This window comes from Cavia porcellus, unplaced genomic scaffold (assembly GCF_034190915.1).
Source record: "Cavia porcellus strain 051 isolate PalLab524CR breed Dunkin Hartley unplaced genomic scaffold, mCavPor4.1 scaffold_33, whole genome shotgun sequence".
In the NCBI taxonomy this organism is placed as follows: Eukaryota; Metazoa; Chordata; class Mammalia; order Rodentia; family Caviidae; genus Cavia; species Cavia porcellus.
In genome coordinates this window covers 20,274,506-20,296,189 of record NW_026947516.1, presented here as the reverse complement: position 1 = coordinate 20,296,189, position 21,684 = coordinate 20,274,506, and the positions used below count along the sequence as shown (strand labels likewise).

At 34.8% G+C, this 21,684-nt stretch overlaps 1 protein-coding gene and 1 pseudogene across 4 annotated transcripts in view; both read right to left on the bottom strand.

The window, feature by feature from the left end:
* Positions 1-21,684, bottom strand: part of Cdkl5 (cyclin dependent kinase like 5) — a 193,164-nt gene that overhangs the window by 95,294 nt on the left and 76,186 nt on the right. The window lies entirely within an intron of this gene.
* On the bottom strand, positions 937-18,757 carry LOC134474544 (gap junction alpha-1 protein-like; annotated as a pseudogene).

Below are 21,684 nucleotides of genomic sequence, written 5' to 3'. Positions count from 1 at the left end.
AGTCCTCCAAAAAATGTATACACACTTCAGCAATTTGTCATACTAATAAAAGGAAGCTAATAGCCATCACTTTAAGCACCACTTGTAATTGTAGAGGCCAAAGGTAACTCGTATCAATCTCATGATTAATAAATCATAAATCTCAACAAATTTACTGATAACTTAATAAATCTCAATAAATTTAGAATTAAAATTTTTACACGAATTTTTTTTCCTGATATGTGTATTTTTTGGCAGTTAGATAGATATATGATAGAGATAAAAATAGATATGTAGATAGTTATATAGAAACAGAAGTTGAATTTGCAATGGTAAGTTTCCAATAAATCTGAAGGCTCAGATGGATTCGCTGGAGAATTCTACTGAGCAAAGAATTCATTAACAGCTATCCTATACAATCTCTTTCAGAAATTAGTTGAGGAACAGAGAACTCAGAAATAGAGCCACATACATTGAGCCAACTGATTTTTCACTGCAAAAAGAATTCAATAGAAGGAAGATAGACTTTTTAGCAACAGTGCTGGAACAACTGGACATCTGCAGGTGGGCAACTTTGGCCTATATCTCATACCTTTTACAAAAGTGACCTCCAAATGGATCACAAATTTAAATATGAATATAAAACTATAAAATTTTTAGAAACAACCATAAGAGAAAATCTTTAGGATCTAGGAATATGCAGTTCTTATACTTAACACCAATAGCACAATCCATGAAGAGAGAAAAATGAACTAATCAAACTTAAAATTTTGTTCTGTGTCTCTGTAAAGAGGATAAAACGATAAACTAAAACCTGAAAGAAAATATCTTCAAACATACTTAACAAAGAATTTTTATCTAGAATATAAAGAACTTCATTAATTGTTATAAAACAAACACTTCTAGGATGGACAAAGAACACTTATTTCACTGAAGAAGACACAGATAGATGCCAAATAAGTACACAAAAGATATTTGACTTTATTAGCCATTAGAAAAAATACAAATTTAAATTACAGTGAGATTCTTAAACACCTATCAGAATAGCTAAAATAAAAATGGTGATAATACCAAATGCTTGTGAACATGTGAAGAAACTAGATTACCCATACATTGTTGGTGGGATTTATTTTATGGGTGGGTAAAAGACACCGCTACCATACTTTTCTAATGTAAGTGGTGTGTCTTAGTAGGTGTGCTGAGGAAATACAGGAAGAAATCTTTGTGTTTACTTGGTATGATGAATGACAAGGTGTAGGTATACATGTCAAAATGTAAATAGGTGAGTTTTACCCACATTGTATCATGTTACATTTTTGTGTACTCGTAACATTTTTAATAAATCTTTTCTTTTGAGTTTTCTTATACAATTAGCCCAATTCAGTACAGTACTACATGACAATCTGTTTTTGATTGGTTTAAAGTGAGTCATCTGATGACTAAGCTACAGATGATGACTTGGATCATGTAAGCCAAAGAAGTCAGCAAGATACAACAGATAGAGAATGCAGAATAAAGACCTTTATTCAGATCAGGAAAAAAAAACAGAAATGTAAATAAATGTTTGACTGGTCAAAATATTACAAAATTTTCATGTATACCTGAATGGTGCAACGTTAAAACTAGGTCAGAAAATGTTATTAGGTCCTTGCCAGAGTGAAACCTATTAAATGGAATCCCAAGGCACCTATTGAATGTTGGAATTTGTTTGCAGACAATATGCTACATGATGTTTTGAAATACACTAACAATGAAATAGATATGAAATATCCTATATGCATCAATAGTGATACTCAAAGATATATTTATCATGGTACTTCACTGCTGAACTAAAAGCTTTCATAGCAGGACTTTGTCATTCTAATCATCAGAATCGAAAGGATTTATGGAGAAGTGACAGGTGTGGCACTGAGATTTTTAGAACAATAATGACACTCAAGACATTTAGTTTCCTTCAAAATTTCTAATGTTTTGATGACAAAAAGACCCACCAAGAAAGAAAAATCCAACCACTATTCTTTAAAAGCATTGTTTTGAACTGTCAATTTATATACCATCCAAATACATGACAATTGACTAACAGCATGCATCATTTAGTAGCTGTTGAAGCTTTCAGCAATGTATGCCAAATAAACCTTCCAAATATGGTATGAAAATATATACCTTGGTAGGTCCAAAGATATTTTACACCTTGAATTTAGAAATTTATACTAGAACTCAGTCCCCCGGTCTTGACTCATGCAATAAAAAAACCATATGATGTTATGACAGACTTGTTGCAACTATTTCAAAAAGTAATGGAAATGTCACATTTAGTAACTGGTCCACTGAGTATACATTTGCCAAAAAAAACACCAGATGACCAGCATAGTAAATATTTGCAATACCAAAATTGAGATTTCTAAAAACAAGCTGCAAATCACAATAGACAACTGTGTACTGCAATCTTTGGATTTCAGAAAGACACAACATTGGCCTCCTATATGGCAAAGAAAAACAAAGTAGTACTGATACTGTCAATATTACACCTTGATAAGATTGACAGTGAAGCCTGGCATGGTGGTGTACCCCTGTAATCTCAGCACTCGGGAGGCTGAGGCAGGAGGATCCTGTGAGTTCAAGATCAGCCTGGGCTACATAGTGAGTTCAAAGCTAGCTTGAACTGTGTATGGAGATGCAGTCTCAAAAAAATTTAAAAAGATTAACAGTGAATCCTCATCATAAATTAAGCCAGAAATGGTCACATTTTACAAAAAAAGACAGAGCAGATGTTGAGTTATACAGCAACTATGTCACTTGAAACACAAAAGCATTGGTCAATGGTTGTGTTTTACTTGATCCTAAACATGTCAGACTTAAAAAGTTTCATGGTTTACAAAGAAAATAACAATTTTCTCCATAAAATATTATGGAAAATTTTCTTAGAGGCTTAGGACTTGAACTGATAAATGATCAATTACAACAAAGGAAAAATAGCATCATCTGCCCAAAGAACTGCACAAAAGAATTCTGGAGCAGATCGGTGAACAGACAGGTGCAACATCACAAGAACCACCCAAGAAAACAGGAAGACCAGCAAGGTGTTGAGTATGGCCTACCATGAAGCAGGGAAAAAAGAGAGATAACTGTACTACTAATCTGTTGGTTTATCAAAAAGAACAGTTTTACTGTCGTTGTTTGATTGATCATTTTTGTGCCTAGATCTTGTAACCTGAACAACTACTTCTAAGCTAACAATATGTAATATATTAACTAGTGCTTATGTCCTACTGTTTTGGTTGTTTTTTTTTTTTTTTTGAAATGCTATATCATTTCTATTGTTTCTGTTTTGCTTTTTGAAATAAAAAACAAAGTAGGGAAACAAAACACATGTGCTGACAGTATAAGCGATACTTGTGTATGGAACATGCTGTTCTCGTGTGAAAACTGCCTTACATGTGCTAATTGAAGATTTTTTTGTGAAAGAGTTTTACTTGAATTTTCATTGTACTTCACACAGGAATTTATTTCTGTTGCTATTTTTAGATTTAATATGCAAACAGTTAATGTAGAAAATGTTTATTCTAAATACTCAGTGTATCTTTAATATTTTATTTTACTGATATTTCATTTTCCTGAAAATTTCACACTGGATAGTATAAAAGGAAGCTCCTGGAAAAAGGTGAACATAAGAGGTAACATGTATGGTCCCTGAAACAGGAAAGGAAAGCTAAGCACACATGCTGTCAGTGTAAGTGAGACTTAAGTATGGAACATGCTTTGTCATGTGTGAAGGCTGCCTTAAGAGTGACAGTTGAACCAAAGAGTATTTCTGTGGTAGAGGTGTAATGTTTATTCTAAACACTCTACACATTAAAATTTTAATACTTTATCAGCTATTTTCCTGTTAAGTATACATTCTTTAACACACTAAAATTCATAAAATTAAAATAATTCATCAGCATAAATACTTCTATTGAAATACATCAAGGCCCTCAAATTCAAAGACCCTCTCCAAAAATGGGCATCTGAGATGAACACACAATTCTCAGATGAAGATATACAAGTAGCAAATAAATACATGAAGAAATGTTCACCATCAATGGTCATTAAAGAAATGCAAATTAAAACAACACTGAGATTTCATCTGACCCTGGAAAGAATAGCAGCCATCAAGAAATCAACTGATAACAAATGTTGGCGAGGCTGCAGGGAAAAATAATTTTTAAAAATAAAATAAAATTCTGGCTCTAGGGTATTTTGCTTAAATTAATATGTGCCACTAAAGAGTTCAAAAGACTAAGAAAATTTTGGCAGAGCCAAAGTTCTCAGAGAAGGAATATACATGGGTTGTGCTCTTAAAATTTTATTGAACAAAGACTTTTGAGCAGGGTATGCTGGACTCGGTCTCAATACATGCAGTGAAGTTGAATATGCAGTAACTTAATACCAAATGGTAAGCAGATTAGTATCTCTCACCGCACAAAGCTATGTATGTAGCTGTTGTGTGCAAGAACAAAAGTATGAAGCTCAGCTTATACTGTGATGAGCTTTAATAGAGGCATTGGAAGACACTGTAAAGATTTCTTTTATGTAATTCAAACAAATTAGTTATAAAATTCCTTTAATCTTTCTTGCTTTCCAAATAAAATTTTAGTACAAACATCAAAAATGCCAGTCACCCCCAAAGACAGACTGCCAAAACTCATAGCAGAATACAGTATCTGAATCAATGTGCATTACACAGAATGAATCCAAGAAATATCAATTAGTGTTGAATTCATGTAAGCAGATTTAATAGTCCAGCTCTAAGCACATAAATTTCTCACATTGATATTGTTTATAAGACTAAAATCCTATTATTCATGCACGATTACATTTCAGAAGAAGGAAATCACTCTTATCAGCAATAGAATTACTGACATATTCTATAACAGAAAATCTGTTAACAGAACTAGTATACATAACACGATATATAGGAAAATATTCTAGGGGAAAAGATACTTTATTTTTAAAGCAGGAATTACGTAAACATAGTATCAGAAAAATACCACAAAATCGAAGAAGGACCAAATTTGAACAGCAGTGTGTATTTACAAATCCATGTTTGAGTTTACACTGTATCTGCTTGTAACAATACATGGCAAACCACTCATATACACTGAGTCATTCTAGGGGTTATTAGAGAGAAAAGGCACCCTGTATATCACTGAGTAAAACTTTCACTTGGAATTTAAATCCTTTGAGTCAACCACTTAATTTATTTATTATTCATTTATTTTTGTGGTATTGGAGACTGAACACAGGGCCTTGAACATGCCAGCCAAATGCCAAGTTACACACCCAGCCCTGAGTCAACCACTTTAAATACCAACATACACCTTAATATCTCTCTCTCCATTCTCCCTATCCCAGACACCCCCAAGAAACCCTGGTTGTCTAACATCTTTGTGTTTGCTAGGTCTCATGACTGAGGTTGTTGAACACCACCTGCTCTGGAACAAAGGTACATTTGCTAAAAATACATTCCTTCTCTTTAACAACTGAGGAGAATTATGACACTTTCAGGCACACATCTTTATCTTTAGGTTATCAGGTTAATGCTGGCCTGATTGCTGTTTCTGTAGGACAGCTGCTAGTTTTCTCTCTGTGTCTGTCTGTCTCTGGCTCCCTCTTTCTGTTTCAAGAATCAGTTACCAGCAAGAAAAGCAACAGGCTGTGTATACAAGTCAAGATGATACTTTCCACTTACCACCTTTGATCTTGTTATGCACTGTAACTTACATAGGTTTGTTCACCAAATGTGGCATGAAGAATCAGCCAGTTCCCACAAGGAGACATAAGAGAAAAGAATTATTGATGAGGAGCCATCGGAAGGGCTCTGCATACCAGCTACACCATGGCAAAAAACACTCTCCTGATTTTTCACATGATCCCTAATACTCTTTTTTATTTTAAACAGGATAAAACAAAACAAAACAGAACAAAGTAGAGCTGAGTAAAACAATGCAATTAACACAGGATTTCAGAAAAAGACAGCAGGAAATCAACAGTGGCTACCATAATGTCGATTCCTGATACTCTAAGTGACACACAAAACAACTCAAGGATAGTCAACGCAAGTGAAACCAGGGACACCAGCAGCATTAAAAGAATGAAGATGCTTTTTTTGAGTGGTGAGAGAAGAAGCAGTCTACCTGATGGGGCAGGGGTAACATTTACAAATATAAAGTGCATTTAGGATGAATCCATAGATATACCATTAGTCAGCAGGAAGACCACCTGGAGAACAGCCTTCAAAAAAATACTGACAGTATAGGTTCCACAATACCCCCCTCTCATTTTCACACAACTATGCTCTTCCATGACATACTTAAGCTAATTGCAATTTCCTGAAAGTGCATCTTCACACAGACACCATCAGTTTAGGCAACTTTGAGTTCCTCCTCTTGCTTAGTCAGTGATTTCCGGTATCACACAGAACACATGTATCAGGTACCAGAGAGTGGGTGCAGACACAAAATCTGCAGGACCCAAAAGTGCACATGAGGGATTGGGAAAGACTAGAATAGCAGGTATTTTCACATCCAGGCTGTCAAGTATACACCAATAGGCAAAATGCTCATATCACTCCAGGCTGACTCAACTGTAGTTCCCAGAAGCAGGATTTAAAATTTAAAAAATGAAAAGGACTGCGAGCCATACCTTCTCCCAGCTATGGAGTAGGCTTGAACCTTATCGTGGAGCTGGCCTAAGGAATGCCAGTCTCCCATGCTGCCTGCCTGGTTGCTGTTCTTTCACTTAAAAGATGTGAAGTGAGAAAGTCAAGTGATTACCTTCCTCAGAGGATGAAGCAAACTGAAAAAGTTCAAGAGGCAAAACTGTTTAAAGTTTGCTGCTATTTGGTACCTTCCTCCACTCCTTCCTCTAATGAAATAAAATTGCTGACACTGGGTTAAAGCTTATATGGATTCATTATCATACATGGTAAGCACTCCTACACAAGGAAGTACATTTTCCTGTAATAGGACAAGTTACATAAGTGGGGGCGCAAAGCAGACAAATCTAAAGGTCTTCTTCAATTCCAGAATAAAACAATTTTCAAAAATAATGACTCAGTTGTTTAGTGTTTTAACAATTCAATTCATATTCATACACTGACTGATTCATCTTTTGAAGAATTAGGGTCAACACCTCCCAAAGACAGAGATATTCACTGAACCAATATTTATTCAGCATCAGATACTGTACTTGAGTACTGGTTCCAACTGGTGGGTAAAAGACACAAATTCCTGTATTTATTGAACTTAGTCAACTGGATGAAAGAGAAAATTAAAAGTACAGTATTTTATTATTTTACTAGAGGTAAGACACAACTGATTACTATAATAAACTATAATGTTACTTACCATTGAGAAAGGAATTGAGGTATCCAGTATAACATGTACCCCAATTTCAGAAATGTGAGGCAGAAAAGCACATCCCAGAACCAAGGGAAAAGTCCAAGTGAGCAAGTAAATATACACTCGCAAATTTAAATAAGTCCCAAAAAGAAAATAACTAGGAGACCCTGATAGAGATTAATTTGAAAAAACCCAGACCAGGCTAGAGAGCCACATGAAGAGCAGGAAAGTATTTCTCCATGGGAAAAAAAAAGCAGCATGTGCAAAGATTTTAAGGATGAAGGACTCATGGTATTCAAAGAACTAAAAGGCAGAGTGCAGACAGTAGACAGAAGAGGAAGCAAATCTGAGGTTAGTGTCACAAAGGGGCTAACTCAGGCACCCACTCTACAGCAGGGAAGCCCAAGGGCAGGAAGCAGGATCATACTATGAACCTGGGACAGGACTGAGTCCAGGAGAGAAACTACAAATGGCTATTCGGGAGCTTTGGGTATAGCCGGAAGCTCAGAGTAGACTGGATCATGGTAAAGAACATACAGGGATGGGTATTCTGTGCTAATAAATGGCCAGGGAATTTTGGTTGTAACAAAAAGCAAAAGAGTGTGTCAAGAATGATAAGACTGGTCCTTATGTCTCTGGAGAGGAGAACAGGCAATTAAATCCCGGTAATGCAGTCCTGAATGCATCTGTGAATGAAGTGGCATTTTCCAAGGGTAACTGCCAGCCCAGGTAGCATGAAAAAAGCAACATCAGGACAAAAGGGGAGCTGAGAATTGGAGATCAAGGTCCCTGTCAAGAGAGTCCCCAACTTAAATACTTACTGAATGTAGACCTTCTACCTTCAGTGGAATTGTTAGCACGTGGAAGTTTTTTGTTAAGACTAAATTATTGATACACTGTGCTCATTCTTGTAGATTTATTGTAGGTTATTATATGCAAAAAGACAAAATTTTTTTTCAGGAGGAATAACACTGATCTACAATCCACTAATCTGCTAAGGGAAAAAAGAATGGGTATGATGTACAACAAATACAAAGTCATGTCACTAATGAAGACTACTAGTCTTTAATTTCTTTCTTACAGCACGTATTTTTTTATCGGAAAGGTTGCAATGAAAAAGCAGAGTGAAAGATTTTTGTCTTTAATTCAGAGCATACTATGCAAACATGTCTTACCTTACAATGCGCCACAGGTAATTGCTTATTACATGTCAAAAATAATTATTTGCAACCAAATCCTTTCAACACAGTAAATCATTTAAAAACAATTTTCATTTAGTATATTCATATTATATCCATAAAAGTTAACATTTTAATTCTCCCTCTTTAAAATATTTTTAACTGCCAAATATAGATATTCACTTTAAACTGGGAAAAATTAATTCCTAACATAAACATGGTAAGGCTTTGCCAACTAATAAGCAATCTTAAATATCACAGCTAATTAGTTTCTTGGTTTTAACGGCTGTTCCTCACAGCAGATTCAATGAAAAACATAAAACTAAAAATGAATCCTAAAAAAAGGGAAACGTTAACTAAATTCACAGTATCTTAATTGTGTAAGATTGGCTACAACTGCTATCCAAGGCTAAGCACTAAAGCCTACCAAAACGTATATTTTTAGCAAGTAATCAAATAATAAGGCTCAAGTACACATAATGCTTTCTCAGTTGCTTAAGTAACACATTTTGGCCAAACTATCCTCTGTCTCATAGATTCTGAGAATAATTCCATTAAGCTAAAGTTATTAAGATCTACAGTTTATAATTAATGCATTCTTCAAGGTTAACTGAAAATAAACCATTGGTTGCACAGGAGTCCCACATTTAGTCTTATTAGTTTTTCAAATTTAAATACTGCATAGCCTCTGGAGTTTTCAAAATGCCTTAGAAATGGAGTTACTTCTTCAAAAACAAATGGAGTGAACTAGTAAGCACACGAAAATAATTCCCAGAACCACTTTAACAGGTTTACAGAAAATTTCTGATAAAACAAAAACAGTGCTGAAGGGGAGGGGAAGGAAGAAAATCAATAGTTCTGATTAATTTAGGGCAAAGTTATTAGAAATTTTCAAGAGCTACATGAAGGTTTTTCTAATAGTTTGTTCTGAAAAAAATCTTCTTACTAAACACATGAAAATACAGAGATTTAAGATTCAAAGAGATGAAAATAACAGAAGATGAGTCATCTCAGCAAACCAAATGGTTCATAGGAAAGTTTAAAATCTCTTGCAGAACATTATTTTTAAACTGGACAGATATTTCCAATTTTAAAATATAAACGTAGGACTTCTGCTTTCAGCTCCAACACATGCAGGGCTTAGATATTATCCTGCCTGTCCTTACAAGTTAAAACCCTAACAAACTGAAAATCAGCAACTTTTCTTAGACCTATCAGAGAACTGGGGTCACAGGGCAAATCAGCCTCCTGAATCTAGAGACAAAGTAAACACAGAAAACTAACCTGAAATTAGCTGCCTGGAGCAGAAGGCACTGGAGTAGTACAAAAGCAAGAAAACTTACATGATAATTCTGACAAAGATCAAGCGAGACAAACTTGTGAATGAAAAGTCCCAGAAGCACAATCTTAGGCCTTCTATACTCATACAGCTTTACTTGCCAGAATCTCACCAGGTTCTATGAAGATCTAAGGAAAATCTCCTCTCCTTTTGGGTAGAAGGAGAGGAAAAGAAACTATTTTAAAATATGCTCAGGGTTAAGATCCAATAAAAAATTTCCTTCGGGTAGAAGCAAAGAGGAAAGCAGCCATTTTGAAATGTACCCAAAGGAAAAGTAAGTAACAGTTGTGAAATAAGTTCAAAATGTTTTTCATAAAAAAGCCAGTGCACCCAGAGAAAATCAGAGCCTCACATACCTGGAGACGGGGAGAGGGGGAATAAGCTAACTGTGACCCTTCAAACCTTCCTGTTTCACCTAATAGAAGAAAAAGAGAAAGAATGCCATGCAACACACTTCTAAAGCTTGCAGTCAAGGACTCAGATTATATAATTCACTCCTCTTTCCCTACTCTTCCACCATTTCAACAGGGTTCCACTACAGTAATGATAGATTGTACTGAAAGAGGTACAAGATGCAAATTATTTTAAAAGCTCCTTTATCTCCACAAATTGAATCCAGGGTCTTTGTACTGAGCTACATCGTTAGCCCTTTTATAAATTTTACAATTTTTAATTTTGAGAAGGCTCTCCTTAAGTCACTAAGTTGTCCAGACTGAGCTCGAACCTGCAATTTCGCCTCACCTCCAAAGAGTGCTAGGATTATAGGCATGTGCCACCTTGCTCAGCCTAAAAAGAAATTCGTAGGGAAACGCAAAAGATAACAGATAGGGAAAAGAGAAACAAAAAGGCACTAGAGAGCACCAAAGCTTCTGGCACCTACATCTACACCAAACATTAAAAGTGGCCCAGTTCCTGACTAGCTTAACAAAAATCCTTATACTAAAAGCCTATTTCTATTACTTAATCCATCATATCCAGCATACAAAAAGGAAAAGACAGGCACATTATAAGGCATGTAAAAAGATAAGACAAATAGTCTGAAAAGACAAAGTACAGACTCAGACATAGCACAGACTTGGGAATTATCAGATAGGGAATTTAAAATTACTATGATTAAAATGTTAAGAACTCTAATGGAATAAGCAGATAACATATGAAAACAGATGGGTAATATAAGCATATACAAGTCTAAAAAAGAATTAAAAGGAAATGGTAGAAATCAAAATCACTGTAACACAAATGAAGAATGCCTTTAATGAACTCATCAGTAGATCAGATATGGCCAAGGAAAGAGTCAGTAAACTTAGAGCTATGTCAATAGAAACATCTCAAAATACATTATAAAGGGAACAGTTTTTAAAAGCAGAACTAAATATTCAAGAACTATGGAAAAATTAGCACAATTGGAATACCAGAATAAGAAAAAATAAGACAAATAAGAGTGTTTGAAAGTACTCAGATACAAACCTAATCATATTTGCAGAACCAGTATGTGAAAAACTATGTATATTGAAAGAAATCAAAGATCTAAATAAATGGAGAGGCACTCTGTTCGTACATTGACCTGCTCTGTTTTTTGAGGATTTGCATTCTACTTTATCTGAGGTGTACTTTTAAAGACCATTTAACAAATCAGTCTTTACCTCTCAAAAAAGGTATATCAATTTTTCCTCTATTAATTGACAGTCAATACAATCTTATTTTAGTATATGTGCTGCTGAAGCGAACACTCAATGCTACCTTAATCATAATCTTAAAAAGCTGCTCGTAGATACTGATTTTAAAAATTACATAAAAACCAAAAGATGCAGAATAGTCAATCCAATACAGAAGAACAACAAAGTTAGAGGACTCATACTACTCAAGTGTAAAACTTATTATAAAGCTATACTAATCAAGAAAATATAGTATTGGTAAAGAATAGGGTTACAGATCAATGAAGCAAAACAGAGCACAAAAACATACTGAATACAAATACAGTAAATGAATCTTGGACAAAGAAACAGAGGCAATTTAAAGAAAGCAGTCTTTTTCAACCAATGGTGTTAGCTGTACATATGTGAAAGGAGCCCAAATAATATATTTTAAAACTTCTACAAAAATTAACTCAAAGACAGTAACAGACCTAAATGCAAAATTATAAAGCCTCTAGAACTTAACACAAAAAGTCTAGGTGACTTTGAATTTGACAATCAGTTTACAGATATAACACCAAAAGAACTGTCCAAGAAAGAAAAATGTTAAGTTGGACTTCATTAAAATTAAAAATTTCTCTGGGTAAAGACACTGTTACAAGAATGAAAACACATGCCACAGACTAGGAGAAAATATGTGCAAAATATTTCTGGAGAGTGTAATTGCTAAAAATGACAGAAAAGAGAGATCTACTAGGACTCTCTCTCTCCACAAAAACAACTAATGAGGTAAGAAAAAGTGAAAGAATCAACATTTCCAGAAGTCTGCAAATACTCAAAAGCTACAATAACTGGGGAAAGGCATGTGGAAGCAGCTGCGTATGATAAGAAAGCATACATTTTGAACTGCATACCTGCCTTTCTCCCCACTCAACCACATCTATGGCAGATAAACAGACCAGAAGTAGAAGGCAATTTCCTCAACCTAATAAAACACTTTGGGGAGGGAGGTTGTTACTTTATTGCCAAAGCTGGCTTTGAATTTTTGAGTTGAATGATTCTCCTCAGTAACAGAGACTACAGGCCAGTGATGACAAATCTTTTAGAGCTTTCAATGATAACAAACATCCAGCTGCAGCACGAGGGCTATAGGTTGGCCACCACTGCTATACGCTGTGTAAGGGCATCCATACTTATCATTAAGCATATTTAATGGTAATACACTGAAAGTCTTCCTTAAAACATCAGAAATGAAATAAAAATGCCCACTTTAGCCACATCAATTTAATATTGTGCTTGAATTTCTAGACAAAACAATTAGGCAAGGGGAAAAAAGGTGACCAATCTGGAAATGAATAAGTAGAACTATCCTTTTTTTCCACATACAATTTTCACAGAAAATCCTAATGAGTTCATTTAAAAAAAAACTATTGGAGCTAATAAACCAATGTATCAAACATGCAAAACACAAGGTCAAAGTATAAAAACCAACAGGCCTCAAAATGTTAAATACACAGTTATGATGACTCATGAATTGAATGTCCAGGTAAGTATCAAAAGAACTGAAAATAGGATTCAAGATTCTTATTTAGCAGCCTTAGTCCCAACAACCAAAACTGGAAACAATGCAAGTGCTATCAGCAAATAAAGGGATAAACAAAAGGTAATGTATACAATACAATATTATTCAGTCACAAAGGAATGAAGTCATGATACATGCCACAACTTGGATGAACCTTAAAAACATCATGCTAAATTAAAGAAACCAAGCACAAAAGAAAAAATGCTATTCCAATAATATGAAGTATCTAGAATAGGCAACATCTCAGACACAAAGTGTAGACTGAAGTTACGAGGTACTGAGGATAGGAAAAATTGGAGAACTAGCGCTTATTTCAGAGTCTCTATTGGGGTAAAAATTTTGGAAATAGTGATGATAGCTATATATCATTGTGAATGCAATACCACTGAACTACACTTAGAAACTGTTAAAAGGGCAAATCTTAAGTTCTACGCATTTTTATTAGTTTTCTTTTTTAAAAAAACAGTATTTGTACACTAGCAACAAACAATATAAAAGAGAAATTAAGAGGGCAATTTCACTTACAGTAGCATCTGTATGAATAAAATATTTAGGGATACATCTAACCAAGGGAGTAAAAGACTTGCATGCTGAAAATTAAAGAACTGAAACTGCTAAGAGAAGTTAAAGGAGCCCAAAACAGAAAGATTCCTTTTAGATTAGAAAAATTTACAGTCAAAATATTACCCAAAGCAATCTATAGGTTCAGTGAAATACCCATCAAAATTCCAATAGCTTATTTTCTCCAGAAATGGGAAAGCTGATTCTAAGTTCAGATGGAATTGCAAAGGATCCTCAATAGCCAAAATAGCACTGAAAAAGGAGAACAAAGTCGGAGGCCTCAAAACTGCTGATTTTCTAACTTACTACAAAGCCACAATAAGACACTCTGATACTCGCATGAAGATAGCCACATAGCCTAATAGAATAAAAATGAGACTCCACAAATGAACTCACCAATCTACGGCCAAGTGATTCATAACAAGGCTGTCAACACTAATAAATGAGTAAAAGCATTGTCTCTTCAACAAATGGTGCTAAGACAACTGGGAATTCACATGCAAAACAATAAGAATGAGGTTTAACCCTACATCACACCACATTAAAAAATCAAGACCCTAATAAATGTAATAGCTAAAACTATATTACTATACTACTAGAAAAAAGAACTCAGGTGTAAATTTCCATGACCTTGGATTTGGCAATATTTTCAAAAACACAAGTAATAAAGGAAAAAATAGACAACTGGGCTTCATCAAAATTGAAAACTCTTATACATTAAAAGATACCTCCAAGACAGTGAAAAGGTATTTGCAAATCATGTAACTGATAAGGAACTTGAATATAGGATACACTTAGAAATGTTAAAATGCAACAAAAAGATACCCCAACTGAAAAGTAGGGAAATGACTTGAATAGACATTTTCTCCAAAGATGAAATAAAAGTGGCCAACAAGTATATGTGGAAAGATACTCACATCACTAATCATCAGGGAAATACAAGTCAAACATGACTAAAATAAATCTTAAAAAGTACATAACAAGCATTGGTCAGAATGTGGAGATACCAGAGTCCCTTGGAGATTGCTGGTGGGAATGCAAAGTGGTGTGGCTGCTCTGGAAAAATTTGGCAGTTTCGCAAAAAAGCTAAACATTGAATTCCTATACAACCCACCAGTTACATTCCTAGGTAATATTGAAAACAGAGACTCAAACAATAGTTGTACATGAATGTTCATAGCAGCACTATTCACAATAGCCAAAAGCAGAAAAAATCCAGATGTCCATTCATTAAGAATGGATCCATGAAACATGTATTTCCAAATAATACAACAGAGTAACATTCAGGCGTAAAATAAATGAAGTACTAATATATATGCTGCAATGTAGATGAACCTCAAAAACATTATGCTAAATGAAGCAAGACAATCTCAAAAGTCACATGTTATATGATTCTGTTTATGTGACATTTCTAGAATAGGTAAAGTCATAGATAACAGGAAGAAATTTGGTGGTTGCCAGGGGGAGGTAAAAGGGACAATAGGAAGTGTGTATATAATTAATACAAGGTTTTCCTTTGGGGAGATGAAAATGTTTTAGGACTTGAAAGAAGTGGTGATTGTACAATATTGTGAATGTAGTAAATGTCCCCCAACTGTACACTATAAAGTAATTAATTTATACTTTATGAGTTTTACCTCAATTTAAAAAAGATGGTCTTAAATGTGGCTTAATTCCGGGCTCTACCATCAATTAACATGTATAGTCCACATAGCCTTCAGAAAATTAACCTATTTGGACTTTAGTTTCCTCATATAAAGGATGATAATTCCTAACTTTTAGAGTTGTTATAAGGACTTAAGGAGAAATGAAAATAAAAGCAGCTAGCACAATGCCTTTTTAAAAGCAGCACAAATAAATAATCATTTTTATTTGTGTCTGCTGAATTGCATTAGGAAAATATCTCAAATTCTTTTTCCCCAAAATTTTATTTTTCACATTTATGAGATGGTCTCCTCTAAAACTGAAGAGATTTTCATAGCCTCACACAACACTGTTTTCTTCTTTGTACTCATCACTGTTCAGGCTAGTGATGGGACAGAGGGTGAACAGAACAAATGTGTTGCTTTATGCTCAGTCCTCAGCAAACCTCACTTCTCTGTTCTCACAACTGATATATAAAAAAGGTAACAAAAACAAAATGGCCTAGCAGGCCACTTAAAGGATTTACCCAAATCCGGATCAAAGACAATGTAATTTGCAGTAGAAGTCCTCCACCTCATTAACTTGACTACCTTCCCTCCAAGAGCGCCCAGGCAAAAAGATTGTTAGTTCACTGAGATCACTGTGCTGTTTCCACCATATTCTAGTTAGCGTTTGTTCAACATCAGAAGCAAACCTTTTCTATAAAAGGACAAATAAATATTTTAGGCTTTGTGAGTGATACATTGTTCGTTGGAACTAGTCAATGCCTTCATTGTATCACAAAAGCTTCCATAGAAAATATATAAATGAATGACTGTGGCTGTGTCTCAACAAGACTTTGATTACAAAGCAGTGGCAGGCCTGATTAGGACCACAGTGGGTAGACTGCAAACTCCAGAGCTACATTGCAAGGATCGGGTCTAATGCTCATCCTAATATGGTGGTCTTAAAGAAAATGACTGGGGATTCATGAATCAAATTTTTGCTGTGCCATTTAGGAAAAAGATTGACAACTGAACGTTACTACATTAAGGATTTGGGGCCCTCTGACACTCAGAAGGAAAACAAAGAGGTTCTTGCTATGCTGCTGTCATCCAGCCTGCTATCAGTTAATGGTGCTACTTCCTAATGCTAGTCTTACCTTCGTGACAGTTGTACTGTAGGGTTTAGGATTATTCCCCCTTTATTACTACTAACAGGAGTTTTCCCTTAGCAGGCTCCAATGGAGAACTTATGGGGGGGGTCACAGTATCATTTCCATTGCTATCTTCTTTCAGATTTACTTCCCCCAAATAATATTTTCAGTTTCCTAACAATATAAAATAAAACCTTGTATTTGTTAGCTTATCCATGCTAGACTAAAGTCCTCCTAAAAATTACCTCTTACTGATCTTGACGAAGTGAATGCCTAGCTAAGAGCCTGATATTTTGTCAACACTCCATAGACTTTCTACACAGATAGTGGTTGAATTTTTCTTCATAATACCATGCCTGGAACACAGTGCTTTAGGAGACAGGTTCTTTGGGTTTTGCTTTGTTTTTTGCACTGTTGGTGTTTTAAAATGAAAAGTCTTAATATGTGAAAGAAACCTTTAAGAAATGTTAGGGCTGAATCACTTTTTCATGTAGGAATAGACGAACACATACATAGTACTTTCCAGTCACTGGTTTCAATAACTGATAAAGAGTTACATTTACCTACTTAAGAGTATTCACTACATGGGCATTTACTAATCAGTCCTTTTCCCCATACTATCAATGAATATGTATTTCCAGCCTGTGTAGAAAGACCCACAATAACTTTTACCCCTCAAGCTGTGAAGGAAAGTAGCATTAAGGAGCTAGTATAAATCATTCAATCATAGACATTTATCAGAAACTAATGAAGTTACTCATCTTAAGAAGATGAGGAAAAGAATGTTCTCATCTTCAAACTAATTATGGTTTTTATGATTTACAAAAAGGAACTTTAAAGTTGACCTCTAAGATTTTAATAAATAATACTGTTAACTTAAATGAAAGACCTGAAAATGAAGGCCACAAAAGAGAGCTGTTGCAAAGTAGCTGGAACTTGGTCCCTGATGAGGCATCAAAGATGTCCCAAAGACTTGAACATAGTCAACTGAAAAAGCATCCTGGTCAACTCATCTTTCAGATAATGAGGGTAAATGATGATTTAGGAACCGAGACATATAAAAGATGAATGAGATGAAGTCTCATGTGGAGACAGAGCTAGTACTCGCTAATGCTAATACGACCATACTCTTAACCTGTTTACTAAAAAACTAACACACAGAAAACTATATCCCAAGAAAAACCACGTCTTTCTGTGAGTCAGCCAGTGTGCGGGCTGGGAAATCAGAAGCGTATCCCCACCCTTCCCCAAGCACCTGGCTGATTCAGAGGAACTCAGGGTGAGATGATAGCAACTGAGGTGAAAGGAACAGCTTGCTGCTTAATGTGTTTGACTGACTTTGCAGGGCTAGAGCTGGTAGGCTGGGCATCTCTTTGGAAGATGGCAGTGTACACCATGGTAATTGTGGGAGATTTCCTTCTGTCTTATTTTTGAAATCCAATGTTTTACTCCATTTTACTTTTTCGTTTTATACCTGTATCTGGTAACCTGAGCAACTATTTTGAAGATAAAAATATGCAGTGTAGCAAGCATTCTTAAATTCCTATCATTTTTTTGAAAACCTAAAACAAAAGAGAGAAAATTAAATCCCAATAAGGATGATAAGAATAAAAGCAACCAGGAAGCCTGCAAAGGCCCAAAATTCTTCTAGTTCAATAAAGAAGGCAGGACCCACGCGGGAAATAACCTATGAGCCACTATTCCTTTTATTGATTGAACAACAAAAGCAACAAAACAAAAAACAGAAACATGGGTAGCTTTTTCTACATCAACAGACCAGCAAAATATTAAATAGAAAACACTATAAAATTAGAAAGTCGTATTTGGGTGAGACTTCTGCAGTGTTTAAAGACAACTGGCTTAACAATGAAAACCAGGTCAAAAACAGAAACCATAGAGGAATAATGCCTCTTTATGAGTGACACTATTTAAGGAGACATGTGATCCTCAATCTCACTAAAGATTTCTGCTATCTTTGTTCTGGACCTGATGCCCAGTTTGACTTTGGCATCATTAATCTCCACATGCTGCAGTAAATTACTGTCATTTAAAGAGTTATTTCTTAAAAAGATTACACCAAAATACTAAAACATTTCCAACTTCTTACAATGTTTATTAAAAACTCTAAGTCTAATTTCTTTCAAGTGCTAGAAATTTTACACACAGAAAGTGAAAGCTCTTATTTTTAAGAAGTATCAAGAAAGTAAATAACACAACTAATCCTATATAGTCAGTTTTTCATTGTTGTTTTCTCTTTAATGTGTGTTTTAAATTTTTAATTCACATATAAAACCTAAAACTAAAAAGAAAAACATCTGTCCTATTTAATATGATAAAAATGGAAACAAAAGTTTGTTTTACTTTTTTGTTGTTTTATTTTAGAGTAAAACAACTGTATGGTTTTAGATGGCAACCATTTGCCTAAAATAAATATTCCAAAATACTATAAATAATCTGTTAAACTACTGATTGTTCATTGTTTTTTCTTTAAGTATTTTATTGAAATAGTTCAGTTTACAAAAAAAGTAACCAAGTGCTCATTTAGTTTTATAGTAAAAAGTAAATTTAGACAGAGAAGGAGTCACTAATTCAAAATATATAATGGTTGCTAAAAATGAAGCCTTATAGCTAAAAACAACTTGTGACAATTGAGTAATAAGAGCTGAGTATGCCTCTTCACTAAAAAGGAATATGGGCGTTTTTGTCTAGAAAATATTTAACCAACTCTGCATTGCCTACTACTCTCAATCTCGTTTTCTCAATACTCAAAGAGAAAAATGGCCCATTCCAGATTTTCTCTATCTACTCTCTTTGCCTCTTACAACCATTTTGTCTAAAAAGATCACTAGTAAATGGCCTTGTTAAATGAAATGGATTTGTTCGCCTCTCAATCCTTATTAATCATGGACCTTTTCACAGATTCTTAAACTACTGGTAATATCTTTAAAAGTCTCTCTTCTTTGTTTCAAGAGGTCTGGCCACCTCTTCTTAAATCTCATCAATTTAAACGGCCCTTCACTCTGCTCTGCACTGCCTCTTGGAAGGTTCACATCATTTCACAGCTCCATGTCATACTCAAGTTAGCAATTTCTGGAGGCAGACCACTGCCTACTTTACCATTTACAAGCTACATGACCTTGAAGGGCTTTGTGATACAGCTCCTCTGTTACTCAGTTTCCTTAACTGCCAAACAGGAGTAAGAGCAGGGTTACCGTAGAGCTTAAAACATCTACTAGTGTTTGGTATATGGAAGAGCTCAATATGTGGTATTTAATAGTTTCAGGGGTTTTACCCTTGCCATTTTTATCCTTTATTATCAATACTTCTCCCCTCAAACTTGTATACCCTTTAGAAGTGTTCTAGTCAGATAAACAATACCAATACTTTTCCAGTTTGCTCCATTCAAACCTTTCCAATCGCCTCAGATCCCCCTATAGAAACTAAGTCCCTGTAACCATTCTCTACATCTTTCCCTTTTTATAAGTCAGTGCTATCACTGTTGCCCACTTAGAAGACATATCCCAACACTGGATTGCTCGCAACTTTGTAAATCAGCTATCTCGAGTCAGCTATCTCAAACCAACAAAAACTTCACACAGGTCATCTCCAGCCACAGTAAAGGAATCATACGAAGCAGCACTTTCCTGTCTCAGGCTCAATAAGCACTGTAGTCCATTTCCCCATGTACAAACTCTCTTTCTTCAGAGTTTTTTTTTAACTTTTTTTCTGGTTTTAACTGAATCTCCTTTCTCCTTCCCTTTCCTTTTCCAGCAGTATGGGGTATGGAACCCAGGGCCTCACATATGCTAGGTATGTGCTCTACAATTGAGTTGTATCCCTGAATCTTCCTATTTCAATCTCATTCAATTTTCTCTGCCTTGTTGTGAGCATGACCTTTTTGGGCTTCTGATCAGAAAAGTGTCCTATAGAACATGGCTTCCCCTCTCATAGGCACCTCAAAACACAAATGCAAATAAAATCAACAATGCATACATGCAAGATAAAAGTTCAAACCAGAATGTCTTCCAAATGTGAATAGTCACAAGGAGCCATAGATAGAAGCTTAATAGTCAATGCTAAAAGTTTTCAGACACATGTCAATATGTATATGTAACAATATATACAATCTGTCAAAAAAGAGTATAAGCTATATTATTCTTTCTTAAATGAACAGCATTTATTTCAGTAAATTAATAAGTATGGTCTTTAGCCTGAAACAGCCCAACATTATATGGTATTCATAAAACACCAAACAAATCCATTTATAAACTTGACCTCTAAAAACTCTTACAACAGTACACAGATTGAAACAGTAACTTACTTTCATACCTGCTCAAATATACAATATCCTAAGAATTATTTAACTATGTATATACACATATAGCTAACAGTTAACCATTCCAAAGATACCCATTGATGCTTAAGTAGTCAACAGACCTATGCCTAAGTAATCACAAGGACCTGATTTATACATTTTTATAAGCACTTCATGAAAATGTCAAGGCATGCAAAATACATCAGTATGAGTATTTTATATATAATGACTACAATAGGGAGGATTGTATCTATTTTTAACTATAATATGAATTTTGTAGTAATCCATTCATTTGATCCTAAAGTGTAAATCTTACCAGAAGCATCAAATTCTCTATTTTTGGATAATGGGGTATAGATTTGAAGATCTGATTTTAGCTGGGAAAAAGATATAACAAGTCTAATGACTAAACAGCTGCAGATTCTAAAAAGAGTTTTATATTATTCTGAGTTAGGCACTAATTTATGCTTTAAATTTTCCATCCAGTGATATACTTTTAGATGCATAAAAAGCAAAGCAATAATACTTAGAAAGCTGGTCAGTGAGTCCCTCATCAAGTGAAGGGTAGCAAGAAGAAAAATTTTAGATGCAATTTCATTTGCAGCAACTTTATGGCTTATCTATCTTCTTTTATCCCTTCAGAGAGACTGTAAGCCATACAAGGCACAAGTAAAGTATGGCTTACTCCTCCTTATAACTCAACATCCCCTCCACATAGCCACTAGGAATCAGAGTTCACATTCAGAGCTGGTTTCCCAAGAGCAGAGATTACTATGTTTATCCAATTTCCTTCTGGGCCCATCTTTCTGTCAACTAAACATATGTTATTATGAGGACCAGGTACATGTAAGAATTGTATTGTAAGTAAATGGGAATGGAAAAACAACATACTCAACTAGTAAAGTTTATTTTTACATAAAAAGCTGAAAGAAAGC